General features: G+C 35.0%; 1 long non-coding RNA gene and 1 other non-coding gene across 3 annotated transcripts in view; one reads left to right on the top strand and one right to left on the bottom strand.

Annotated features, from left to right (window-relative positions):
• Positions 1–3,571: 3,571 nt before the first annotated feature.
• Positions 3,572–3,712, bottom strand: LOC113067328 (U4 spliceosomal RNA). The gene has a single exon (XR_003279315.1). It is a non-coding gene; the product is annotated as a U4 spliceosomal RNA (small nuclear RNA).
• An 8,181-nt stretch (positions 3,713–11,893) lies between these two features.
• The window catches only part of LOC113066562 (uncharacterized), a 31,061-nt gene continuing 28,960 nt past the window's right edge, over positions 11,894–13,994 (top strand). The window contains exon 1 of one of the 2 annotated variants that reach the window (XR_003279190.1): positions 11,894–12,243. This is a non-coding gene — a long non-coding RNA (uncharacterized LOC113066562). The remainder of the gene's footprint in view (positions 12,244–13,994) is intronic. The other variant, XR_003279189.1, reaches the window with a different exon arrangement.

Here is a 13,994-nt window from a genome sequence, read left to right on the forward strand (position 1 = left end):
ATTTTAAGATTATATTATTAGTAGTAGAATTTGTATATTACATATGTCATTATAATTGTTATACATTATTCTGCCTTTTATCTGTATTTTACCTCTGCTCTAGCTTGTTTCCTTCTAATGAACCTGGAACTGCAGACTCAGTATTGTTGTCTCTGTGACAGATTGCTTGTTTTGTTCTCTTCGGTGAAGTTGGAGTGAACCTACTGTCAGACCGTGAGTACTGTGGGGTTTCAGTCAGGGCTTTCAGGAAACAACTGTATACCTGTACACATCTTACACATCTCTGTTACAGCTAACGCAGCCGTATGTGTAATGCACATATTATGACACACACAGGCTCTCAAAAATGACGGCTGATCAACAACTTCAGCAGTAGGCTAGAGTAGTATGGATAATAGGGATAGTTCACCCCAAAATGAAAAATGATAAAAGTTAATGATGAACTAATCATTTACAAATAGGCTGACCACCCGTCCCACGTAGCGCATGCGCGCACATCGTTTGAAGCCCAATTCATGCGTCCCACAAATTGAGACTGTCACGCATAATCAATGCTTGCTCAAAAAAAGTTGGTCGCTCTATATCCTCGAGCCCCAGGCAGACAAACGAACATTACTTGACAGTTCAGCACGCTACTGTTGTCACACCCACCCCTCAGAAAAATGGAGAAAGAGACTCTGAGGCACCGCCATCATCAATTAAAAAAGAGAAGGTGTGTCCTGTGTGTCCATATATATATATATATATATATATATATATATATATATATATATATATATATATATATATGCACACACACACACACACACAAACAGCCAACCTGTAACCGGAAAGTTTACATTTACAACTGATGAGTAGTTTACACTTTCGATTAGGGGGTGCAGAAAGCTTTGTAAATGATTTATAACTTAATCTACAGAACATAGATAAAAATATTAACATCACTTATTAATATTCTATGAACGCATAGTCATGTTTTGTAAATGATTAGTTCATCATTAGCTAATTACTTCAGTCAGTCGTGACATTCCGAGGTATGTTATATCCCTGGATAACAACCTGTAAAACCTAATAGCACAGGCTCATCCAGGTAACAGCAGTTGGCACTGTACTCTTGCTTGAACTATTTTTTTCTTGGTGGAAGCTGTGCATTTGTTTAGTTAATAAAATATTAAAACTTTATTCAAAATTGTGTACAGTTGTTTAATTATATCATCCTGGTTAGGGTTGGGTCAATAGACGATGCAATCATCCATCGCAGCTGGCTGATAGACATCATGATGTTGCGCCGGCAAACAGTGTCATCAGCTCCAGTGTCTCGCCCGTGCATCGGTTGTCATGCGACAGAGAAGTTACGTTCTATAGACAATCGTGAACGCGCTGACTGCTGGTTGCCCAGGCTCTGGATTGAAGGTTATACTGTTGTAAGAAGTGTTCATTTTCCTGTAAAGACTGAACATTTTGCTTCATTAGACCTCAGTGTATCACCAGGAGCCACGGGTATTGATTTTGTCTTGTTTTTAAAGTGGGGGTACAATGGTGTTTCATGTATTCAGAGTTGTTCACATCTGTTTAATCTGTACCCGCGAATTCATAATCTGCGAGCACACTTTCGCAATCCATTCCCATGGATTTGTAAACTGTAGCCTACTCACGGATTCATGCAGCAAGCTCCTACGTGTTAACATACAGTTTTAATGAATATTATTATGTGGAATGGGTCTACAGCAAAGTGTCTTAAGTGATTCTCTGTATGTTTTTCTCATACAGGTGAAACATTGTTGAAAACATGCAGCCTGTCTCTACTGCGGAGTCGCGGCTTTCAGTCAGCTCCTTAGCATGATAACATATACTTCATTTTTAAACAGCATTTATATATATATATATATATATATATATATATATATATATATATATATATATATATATATATATATATATAAATTATGTTGTCCTTTGTTTGAGAGTTTTAAAACTTAAGCTGTAAAAGGAACATTTTTAAGAGCTCAACACAACAGCTTTTATGATGCAGAAGCCACTTTAGTTTTAGATTCTGAATATTATTCAGGTGTTTTGTTATTTATTTCAGAAATCCTTGTCATATACAATATTCAGTTTGTGCTGGTCTGATTTAATCAAAATAGTGTTTTAAATTATTTTCTGTTTTACTTTGTGTTTGTATAGACCATAAAGCATAAAAGCATATTAATGGGAACATAAAAGACAGTTCGAGAGCTCGGAGCGTGAATCATTTTAATCAGTTCGGGAGTTCGGATCGGGTTCGTGCATCATTTCAGATTGTTCGGGAGCTCATAGCGGGATCGCAAATCATTTGTGACAGTTTGGGGATCGCGAATCATTTGAGTTAGTTCGGGAGTTCAAATCGGGTTCTCGAATCATTTGAGTCAGTTCGGGAGTTCGGAGCGTGAATAATTTGAATCAGTTTGGGAGTTCAAAGCGGGTTCGCGAATCATTTGAGTGTGTTTGGAAGCTCGGATCGGGATCGCGACATATTTGAGTCAGTTTGGGGATCGCGAATCATTTGAGTTAGTTCTGGAGTTCAAAGCGGGTTCGTGGATCATTTGAGTCAGTTCGAGAGTTCGGAGCGTGAATCATTTTAATCAGTTCGGGAGTTCGGAGCGGGAACGCGAATCATTTGATTCAGTTTGGGGATGGCGTATCATTTGAGTCAGTTTGGGAGTTCTGAGCGGGTTCGCGGAGATCGCGAACAGTGGCGGCTCTACACAAATTTTACTAGGGGGGCCAAGGAGGGGCCAGTGTTTAACCAGAGGGGCACATTAAAAATGGCAACATATTTTATTTAAATGTAATGCAAATAAATACAAAAAGTAATTCTTGAACAAATCTACACAGAAATTTTGCACAATCTAAATATGTTAATAAAAACAAATTACTATTAGTACTCTTATAAAATTCAATCAGGCAATCATACATTTTACAATTTAATATTTATATATGAATGTCAAGAATTCAGAAGTGTAAATATTAATAATGCTTACACTAAACTACACAGAAATAATTTACAATTAAATTATGCTTATTTCAAATGTATTGTGCAGGCTAAAAATATAATAAGCTTTTAATAATTTTTCAGTGCGCAAAACCATGATAATATGAAACGCTTCAGAACTGAGCTCACAAAGTGATTTTAAAAGTTTACGGCTTTTAAAACGTGTGTGATCTAACAGGCACAAGTTTTTATGCAAATCCACAGCCTTTTTATCTACAGATCAAGCATTATAATGTGAGTATATAATATTGGAGAGAGTTTTACCATGCATCCTACTGTAAATGGAAGAGGTGCGCGCTACTAGACTCTCCGTAAAGATCGGTTCGCGGAAAAGAATCAAGCTTCCCATCTTCATACATTAATTTTTTCACATAGATTACCATAGTTACTGTTCCACTCAAACACACACAGTTGACCTAATTAAACACTTAATTGCTTTTTATACACATTTTTGAATCGCTTTTTAATTAAGGATGCTTATCTCAAGTCTCATCAATTACACTTAGTTCCGTTCATCTCTACATTTAACCAGCTTATCAGTCTCCGTGAAGACCGTCAAAAATTGCCAACGCCGACTATATTTCAAGTCGTCATGGCGGGGTATTGGGTAAAGTTTTCAATTAGCAATAATCGCGCCTCGGATAAACCTCATAGGCTACGATACTGCCACTGCGCAAAGCTGAATATTTTCAGTCTCACAGTCAGGATCAGTTCAAACACGCCTCCTTTTACAGAGACGGTGACAAAGTGACGATCACGTCAAGCTGACCGATCGAAAGACGAAGAAGACACGAGTATGCAAATCGATCTAGTGCTTTGTTTAAACAAGTACAAATAAGCAAAATAGCCTTTAAAAAAAAAAAAAACTCACATACTTTCGCAGTGCATTATGGGAACGTAATGACGTATGAGAAACGTAAGTGACGTCACGGCTACGTAAGCGTCACGCTGGTGCAGTAAATGTAATCACCGCTAGGTGTCAGCAACAGCTCAATTATGAGATGAAACACATACAGAAAAAGAAAGCAGCTAAAGAAATCCATCCATAATTGCATGTAGAATTATTGAATAGCTAACCTACTATTGATATTTTAATTTATTTTAATGTTACTGTTATGTGTCTAAGTATTATGTAAGTATACAAAATGAAATAAGCTTTAATTTTATTGTAAATACTTTTTTTTTATTGTTTGCATAATAGCTAATGTGTTAAGCAACACAATAAACACAAAACAGCATCATTAATTAAAGCAGTAGAGAAATTGGACTAATTTATTTATTTATTTTTAATAAAAAAACAGACTATTTCTTAAGTTGTTTTTTTTTCACTGTAGAAATTAGCACAGCATCTTCGGCAATTATGTAAATTTATTTAAAATTCACCTTTTTTATTATATAGCAGTGATATTATTATTGGGAAAAATAAATAAATACGATTTTTTTTCTTTTTTTATATTAACCATCATATATATGATTGATGATAATAATAATAATAATAATAATAATAATAACAATAATAATAATAATAATGGAATTAAAATTACATTAAATTAAATTGATGCATTTAGCAGACACTTTTTTCTAAAGTGACTTACATTGCATTAAGGTTTACATTGTTTTCCTAACATGTGAATTAACAATAACATTAATAATAATAGTAATGCAATTTATAATAATAACAATAATAATTATTATTATTATTATTGTCAGTTCATTTTAAGCACAGTCTGTTTTGGTGTGATTGTCAGTCAGTCTGTCATTCTGATGTTTTTATTGAGCTGATGCTGTGTCTACAGCGATGTGATGTCAGCACTCTGACAGACTGAAGTCTTGATGATCAGCAGAACAGTCAGTCATGACGAGGATCAACAGCTCGTGATTATTGTGCGCACGTTGACCTACATAACCTAAACGATTCCCCTTTCATTTCTTTAAACTCATAAATCATTCAAACAAAAACTTAATCAAACCGTTCTTTCCTTTTCTACCAAATGCATCCTATGGTTTTTCCAGGGCTGATAAATGTAGGACACACCCACACGCCTTTGATTTATCGCTGAACACAATGATTTTCACACTCTCTTTTCTGGAAATTTCTTTTTAGAGCAGCAGAAATGTGATGCCAGTGCTATGTGTATACTGTATGTTTTGAGCATTATTAGGTCTCTTCGGGTGCAGGAGGAAGTCTGACATGATAAAGCGCGCTAAAAGTTCACAGCATATGAGAGGCGCCCGAGGGCCCTGTCAGCCCTGCTTTGATTTGGATCCGGATCTCAGGGCTGGAAATAGAGATTAACAGATGGAGCGGCCGGGCCGAGTCTCACCCACGCCGTACCCGCAGCTCGGTGAAATCTCTGGGGGTTTCGCACCGTGCCCACACGAGAGCTCACGCCTGCTGGATGAGAGAGCTACAGGACTGAAGAAGAAAAATCCCTCATGTAAGGATTCCACCATCATTTCATAACTCCACAGCAGAGTACTCCAAAAATACTTTGAGCTATAAACTTACCTGATTTATTAAGTTACTGGTTCATATCGTAAAGAAATGAAAGACAGATATAAATAGTATCTAATTTAGTGTAACATTCTTTTAATGTTATTAGCAGTAGTAGTTCTATTAGTAAGTGTAAGCTACTTTACATAATAGTTATTATAATTATCAATTTGTTAGTATTAATATGCTTCAAATTGATATTATAAAACAAATTATTATAAAATATTGTATTATTGTACAGAAGTAACTTACTAATATTATTATTATCTATTTATTAAAAGTATATTCAATCTTTTTATTGTGCAGCTACAGTATGTTTCACTCCAGAGCAAAAGTTTTATTATTGTAGTAATTATTATCAGTAAGTTACGTATTAAAAGTATAAAAAATAAAGCAATATTTTATAGCACAATTATATTGCATTAGAGCAAAGTTAATTATTCGTATTATTTAATATCATCAAATTAATATAGATGTATTAAATTAAATTACTTATAATCATCAAGTTTTATTTAATTAAACAAATATAATTATTCATTTTATAATAATCATTATTATTATCATCATAAATAAGGTACTTGGTGAAGTAAATAAAGTTTTACTTAAGTTACTTTATTATAAAAAATACATATTATGGAACACTTACGTTGCATTATAGGGCAATATTTATTATTATTTGTACTAATGAATATTATTTAATATGCAATAATATATTAAAATGATTTGTATCAATAGATGACACTGTTAATCTGAAGTATAAAATATAATTACATTATCAATAATTATAATTGTATTATTACTAAAATATTATTACAAGTCAACTGAAATGTAACAAGGATGCAAGAGAACTGGAAAACAACAACAACAGTAATCACAGACGAGATCAAAGTAAAGCCCTAGAGCAAGGTATTAGACTATATATACAAATGAAGACTAGGAATGATGAAAATAAAGATGCTTTTTTTGTGTCTTTGATCAAAGTTATCTCTGAGTGTAAGTGTCTGTCAATTCTGTGAACTTAAGATCATTACTAAGATATAACACTAGCATTTCGGTTTCGGCTTCCCAAACACAGGTTATTTATGTATGAGTCGGCGTGAAGTCTTCCATTAGTTCTGGGTGAATAAGGAAGCAGAATTAAATCAGGATGAGTGGAGGAGTGAATATCTGTCTCATCATCTCTCACTCCACTGAGTCAGAAAGCAACATAACTCTACACAACTCTCAAACACACGCAACCAACAAAACCAACAGATGCCAGTGTGGACGCATGAGTGGAGCAGATCTCAAAGCACACAGGTGGGCATACAGTACCTGCGCAACACAATTAGCACAAGCAGCTGGTCAAGAGCAGCATCTCTGTCTTCACACAAATGTCTTCAGACTGTCTGTAGAGGATACACTGTGTTTAAGCTGCCAGCCACTGTGAAATTTACCATAGTTATTCACTAACAAAAATACACTGGAAAAAAATCATTCTGTGGGTTTGTATGTGTATACTGTAAAAAAAAAAAAAAAAAAAAAAAAAAAAAAAAAAAAGTAGGCCACAATAATAATATAAAGGAATGTTCTTTGTTTTTTTTTGTTTTTTTTTTTTTTTTTTTTTACCGGAGTTTTACCTGGACTTTATTACATTGTGTTTCAGGGTTAAAGAAAACATCCATAAATTTGTTGGATAATGACAACAACTTATTCTGTTTTTATTTATTTATTCATTGGTTTATTGGGAAAATTATTTATTTATTTTAAAATTATTGGAATACAATTTAAAGATAAAAAAAAAATCAAAGGATATAACTAGTCTTACACTGAAAAAATAAAATGAAATAAAAGTTAACTAAAATATAAAACTTACCGATACTGGTTTTATTGAAATCAAAGATATCTTTAATGTCACTGAATCATCATTAATTCATACCACCAAAACAATCTTTTATAGGTTATATCTGGTAGAAATGGCTCTTTAAAGTAACAATTTTACCACAAACAATTACAAATACATTCATTCTAGCCTATTCATTAACATGGTGATTCTTATTTGTTCAATGACAATAACAATACTCAATTTAAGATTAGAGAAATGAAAGTTTGAGTTTTTAAGTATATTTTACTTGAAATTGTTTCTTACATTTACAAGGATTCTTTGAGTAAATATCAAAGTCATGATTCTGTTGTTCCCATCATGCACTGGGGCATGACTAATTAATAAGAATTCTATTTACACTGTTTTTTTTTTTTCATTTATTTCATTATTTTTGCTGTTCTGTGACATCTGCATATCATTTTCTACTTAAAATGACCCATTCATACTCAAACACTATCTGCTGATTGTTAGCGTTATAGTGTATTGTGTACTAAGAATTGAGGTCTCTGTGTTCATTTGAGTTAAATCTAAATATATTATCCTAAAAAGATTAACAAGCCATCTATGTTTATGCAAGTGAACCACGTGCTTTAATAGCATGGTTTTATTACATTACATTGTTTGAGTGTAAAGTATACAAACTGTGACTGAATGAAATGTACTTGATTTAAGTATATGTGCATAGTAAACTTAAAATAATTAAGTAGAAATTACTCATTAAACTCTAACTGGCGACGTTAAATTTCCTTTGCTAATTTTACATAACTTAGTTAAGTAGGTTTTACTTAAGTCCATTCTTAAATTCGACTTAAGTATGTGTGCAAAAACTTGCAAAAGTTTTTAAATTAAGTACATCTTACATATTGTTTTTTTTTTTTTTTTTTTATTGCACAGTGCTTTTACAGTGTTTTTACTATGATGAAACTAAGTTTGGACATGTATTATTGCAATAGTATAAACCCCCGCTTAAACCGGCCTAAGCCGCCTGTTGTCTTAGCTTGTTCCATCTATTTTCAGATGAGTTTTACTTATTTTTCGGCATTGTATTTTTGAGTGTTGTACAAGATAACTTGACACAGCATGTTAAAATGTTGGCGCTCATGGGTCCAGTGCATTTTTACATAGGCCTAACAAAAATCAACAACTGCACAGACGTTTTGCGTTTTCTGAGTGAACGACCCATGCATTCTGAAGGACCTCGGTTTGTACCAGTTGAAACTCAACGGCTGTTTTTCCAGCAGGACTGGCGTCTCTGAGCAGCAGAGGTGTGCGATGAATCAGATCCGGCGCTTTAGCAATATTCGTGTCTAAAATAAGCCGCCTCAGAATGTGTGATGAGTTTTTCTCAACTCCTCGATCTCACGCTATGCCACCTTTCTGCGTGTAAGAGCCTCCATCTGCCACACAATATTTCCACCGGCCCCGGGAAGCCACCTGACTGGAACGATTTACAGGTGCCAAGATCCTTCACATCCAGTCTGAAGCTTCATAAAGCCTCCGGAAACTTCAGCTGTCAGGGAAGTAAATCATTATGAATCAGGCTATGAAAACGGAATCGGCAGTAAGGCCGTATTGACTTTCTGTCTCAAGGTTTTGGAAAAGGATGGATGAGGGATTCACTTTTTTTATGGGTAGTTAAATTGAACCAAGGCCTTTTTCAGGTTTAGGACGCACGCTGAGCACGTGTTGCTCGTCTCGGCCAGTAGAGGGCGCTCTAACGGCGTCGAGTGCGCGCACGTAAGCACAGACAGATGGAAAACATACTTTATTGATCCCTGAAGGGAAATTCACTGCAAAACGGGAGGAACATCAAATAAAGTGTGCATAAATACACAACTTTAAGCAAACAGCACTAAACATTTCATAGAGTGCAGCAAATTGTGTCATTCAGGGCCATATTTATGTCACGCAGCATCCTTCAGTGCCTTCCTTAATGGGTAACTAAATTAAATAGCAACTGAGCTGAAGGTTATGGCTTAATATAAATTAGTATACAATATTCTATATATCTGATTTCTGAAATGAACTTTCGATGCAAAGATAAACAATACAGTAGCACGCAAACACTTTGGTAGCCTCCTTAGACTCGTGGTTCTGAATGAATAATGTTTGTGTATTAGCATTGAACTTTTTTGGCTCAAATAGTTTTTGTTGTAGTGTCACGATCTTCTGTTGTGTAAAACTGTTGTTTAACAATGCAGTCACACTTAAAGGAATCCAGTCAGTCACACATGTGTCTGTCTGCTCTGGCCTGTAACTCATCACTCACACGGTTGCCAGTGAAGGATCTCATTACTCCATCTCTCTCTTTTTCATTTCCCTGTCTCTCTCTCTTACTTCCATCTTGTTTACGGCTGCCTCAGCTTTAAGTCTGACTCAGGGCTTCCACTCTTGATTCATCACATGAGTCTCTGGGACAGTGGCTGCTCTCTTCCCAGACATGCATATTTGCATAACCATAAATCACTCACCAAAAGTGACACTCTGTAGACAATGACGCTCTGGGTCTCGGCCTCTTTGTTTCTGCACAGCTACGGGTTTCAGTCCAAATAAAGAGATGAATCTTATAAAACAACACTTAAAGAACAAATCTTAGTCATATTTCACCCCCAATATGCAAATGAAAGACATATCAAATAATGTTTTGCCCCACGAAAATATGTGACAATTAAGCATATCCCTCCTAATTCTTTATATTATATATATATATTTTTGCATTGTGACATTATTTTCATGACATAATCATATTACTCTTCCCATTTTCATTACTGTAATGCAAAGTATCTGTAAATAGGAATTATATTTTATTCTTTAAATAATACTAAAATATGAATATAAAATATAAATTGACATGTTTTTAATTATTATTATTATTATTAATTATATATATTATATTATATATATATATATATATATATATATATATATATATATATATATATATATATATATATATTATCTCATTCTCTGAATACAAACTGCATTATATTGTTAAAATAATATAAAATATGCACAATGGAAAAAATCTTTCCCTTAAATATAAATTATATATTTAAATGTTTTGTTTTAATAAAATATTAAGCATAAAATATATTGACATTATACTATAAATGTTTATATATATATATATATATATATATATATATATATATATATATATATATATAATGTATGTGTGTGTGTGTGTGTATATATATATATATATATATATATATATGTTTGTGTGTGTGTATACTGTATGTATATATATATATATATATATATATATATATATATATATATACATATATGTATATATATATGTATATATATATATATATATATATATATATATATATATATATATATATATATATATATATATATATATTTAACACATAAAATCTTCATAAATCTTTACAAAAAATGAAAGAAGTAAAATATAAAAACTTATATGTAAAACATCTACGGTAGACTGTTTAGTATAATTGGGGCTTAAACGTTTTTACAAAATAATCGTTCACTAGGCTTAATTTTCTCTTCCCTCATGTGAAATTGTTTTGCAGATGACATCTGGATATCCAGGACATATAACGACCTGTTTGGAGTCTCTTGGGTCCTGCACAAGACTGCTGGCGGAGAGCATTTAGCACCCGCTCTCAAATTTACAGCCCCATACAATAGAATCCCATATAGAGATCTGGGTTTGACATCTCGTGGTTTGATTGAACACTTCATATGTTGCTTCCCCACACAGGGTGACAGAAATAGGATAATTTATTGTACAACCCCTGACAGGAATAAACTCCACCGTGTCCCACTCCGGGGAGATGGATGCGACTCTGTTACACTTTCACACGGTGACTTGAACTGTTGACAGATAATACACTCGACGGAGTTTGATCTGTCAGAAAAGTGAAAGTTGTCAGAGTTCTGCTGAATGCTGACTGTGAACTTAACACAAAATATAAGAACACAAATACATCTAATTAAAATAGCATTGTAGGGGTAGGGGTACCATGGTATATCATGGTACTTTCATATAAAACATGGTGCAGATAGATAGATAGATAGATAGATAGATAGATAGATAGATAGATAGATAGATAGATAGATAGATAGATAGATAGATAGATAGATAGATAGATAGATAGATAGATAGATAGATAGATAGATAGATAGATAGATAGTATTTATTTACAAAAAGCACTATGGTACTTCATGATTTACTATAATAATATGTTCAAAGTTGATAAGATAGTGGTAAATTACTTTATTAAATATCACAAAAATACATTGTATTGTCATTTTGCATTTGTAAAACAAAATAATATCAGCATGTTACCATGCAGAAAACCTTGGTAATACCATGCAACTTTTATAAGTGCCAGACTACAGTTTTACAAGTAATCATTAAATTTGGAAGACATGCTCTTTTGACTAATCTCCACTAGATTAAAAGCACTTTAAGATCGAGCTTTCTCCTCCATCAGGTCTTCACTGTTCTGTGGTTTACAGCTCTCAGCGCGGGGAAGGGGAGGAGACACACACACACACACACACACACACACATCCATTAGCTCCGTTCCTCCGTTTGCGAGTAACCTGCGGGAGGAGGCGAGCGCGATCAGACCTCCAGGTGTGTGTAGATGTGTGTGTGTGTGTGCTCCAGTCACACCTGGATGCATCATGTGATCAGATACCTGGGCGTGGAGCAAGCGTTCAGTGTGTTAATCGGTAACGGGAATCCCGAAACCGCAGATCTCTCGTCGCTCCGCGCGTGAGTGACATGTGAACTTTCCGTGCACCGGGAATCTATCTATTCCTCTCGATCTAAAGGGAATCCGTGGTGTGGACGCTGCAACCACTGCCGAGGTGAGAGTCTGTGTTTGACGTGGATTATTGCGCGTTGCTGTCTCCAGCAGCTCGCGCTTGTGGTCGGTTTCAGACGGGATGTGTATCCCGGAGCGAGACGCATGTTGCATGTGAGATGAATGATGTGCCGACTGCGTTATCGGTAGCCGTTTTAACATTCGTTACTTGAGACTATCGTTATTTATATCCTCAGTAGCTTACTTTTGTTTAATATTACTAGGTATTTGTTTATAATTTCACTTGTACGTATTCAACAGATTCTAGAATGCAGTGTACGAACTGGTGTGAGACTTTAAGGAGGGTCTAACGGTACCGTTGTCGGGATGCAAGCGGTTGAGTTCGTCTCGCACAGTAACGCCAATGTCAGCTACGTTGAAGACGTGTTGTGTTTGTGTTTAAACTGATTAACATTGACGCTACTTTCTCGGTATACTGTCCGAAAATGATAACGGAAAGTAGCATCCTGACTCATTTATAGGCTAATCTTACTTTTGTGGTAGCCTACTGAAATGTTATGCAAACCTATATATGTTTGTATGCAAAATAAATTACAGTTTTAAGACATGTTGACTATTTTGAGTGGTCCAGACAACCCAAAGTTACTTGGACTAGTCTTACATTTATGATTCCTGAAATGTTTGCAAAGGCTGTTCAAACGCAAATATATTTTTACAGACTCTCAACCTTTTGTTTTGACCCAAACCCATGTATTCATTGGATCCTGCAATAAATCTGACTAGTATCAGTTACTCTTATTGCTACAACAGTCACTATCCCCAGTAGTCTTGGGTAACTGTTCAACAAATGATAGTTTTCGCATTTGTTAGTAAGCATTTACATTTTTTTAGTACTAATATTAACTATAAATTCTGTCTTTTCGATGGTTTCGACTCTTGTGTGTTAAATTGGCAGCTGTTTTGAGGTAAGTTACTTCCTTCCAAAACAGCCGACTTAGCTCGTCTTTCTCCCAAATATTTGAAGTGAAATTTAGTCACGTTTTGCCAAATTAAGCATTTGTGTGTGTGTGTGTGTGTGTGTCTCAGTTGTTATTTAATTTAATCATTTATGCTATTCTCCCATATGTGTAGACTACTAGTTTGACCTTGACTTGTCTTATTGGACATGATGGATTGTTAATGGGTTAGATCTAGTTTATAGTGTTTCTTAGTCTCTGCTCTGCTCTTCTGAGTCCTCAGTGTTGTCTGTTCTGTTTGTATCAGGTTAAACTGTGCTAGTCTAACATCAGAGGACTCTGTTTTCTATGCTTTCCCCTCACATTATTCACTTGCATCGCATGTGCGCTTGAGTACGGAGTACAACAGGTCCAGACGAGCTCTTTCTGTGTCTTTAACTGTGTAAACCCTGCTGTTTGTATCGGCACACTGGCTCCTTTCAGCCGGAGCTCTGAAGTTGTGTGTCTCTCACATTGTACCGCCTGGTTGTGCCTCTAAATTGTGTCTTTATTGGGCTCTTCCGTATTTCTATGCAGTGTGAGGGAGGAGACATCCCCGGGGATTTTCCTCATTAAATGCTTTAAACAAATGTGCCAGATTAGCCAGGATCGTTCTCCGTGTGGGGGCAACGGAGCCGAGGGTGGGTGTGGTGTGGTGAAAAGAACAACCCCAACAGTGAAAGGCAGGGTGTTCATAAATACACACCATCTGCACACACACACACTCCATGTAGCCGGCGTGAAATCAGGTCCTGCTCCTGCCTACAGCTCTCGGGCTTATCTGCCGTCCGGCGAGCAT

This window comes from Carassius auratus, chromosome 50 (genome assembly GCF_003368295.1).
Source record: "Carassius auratus strain Wakin chromosome 50, ASM336829v1, whole genome shotgun sequence".
Classification (NCBI taxonomy): Eukaryota; Metazoa; Chordata; class Actinopteri; order Cypriniformes; family Cyprinidae; genus Carassius; species Carassius auratus.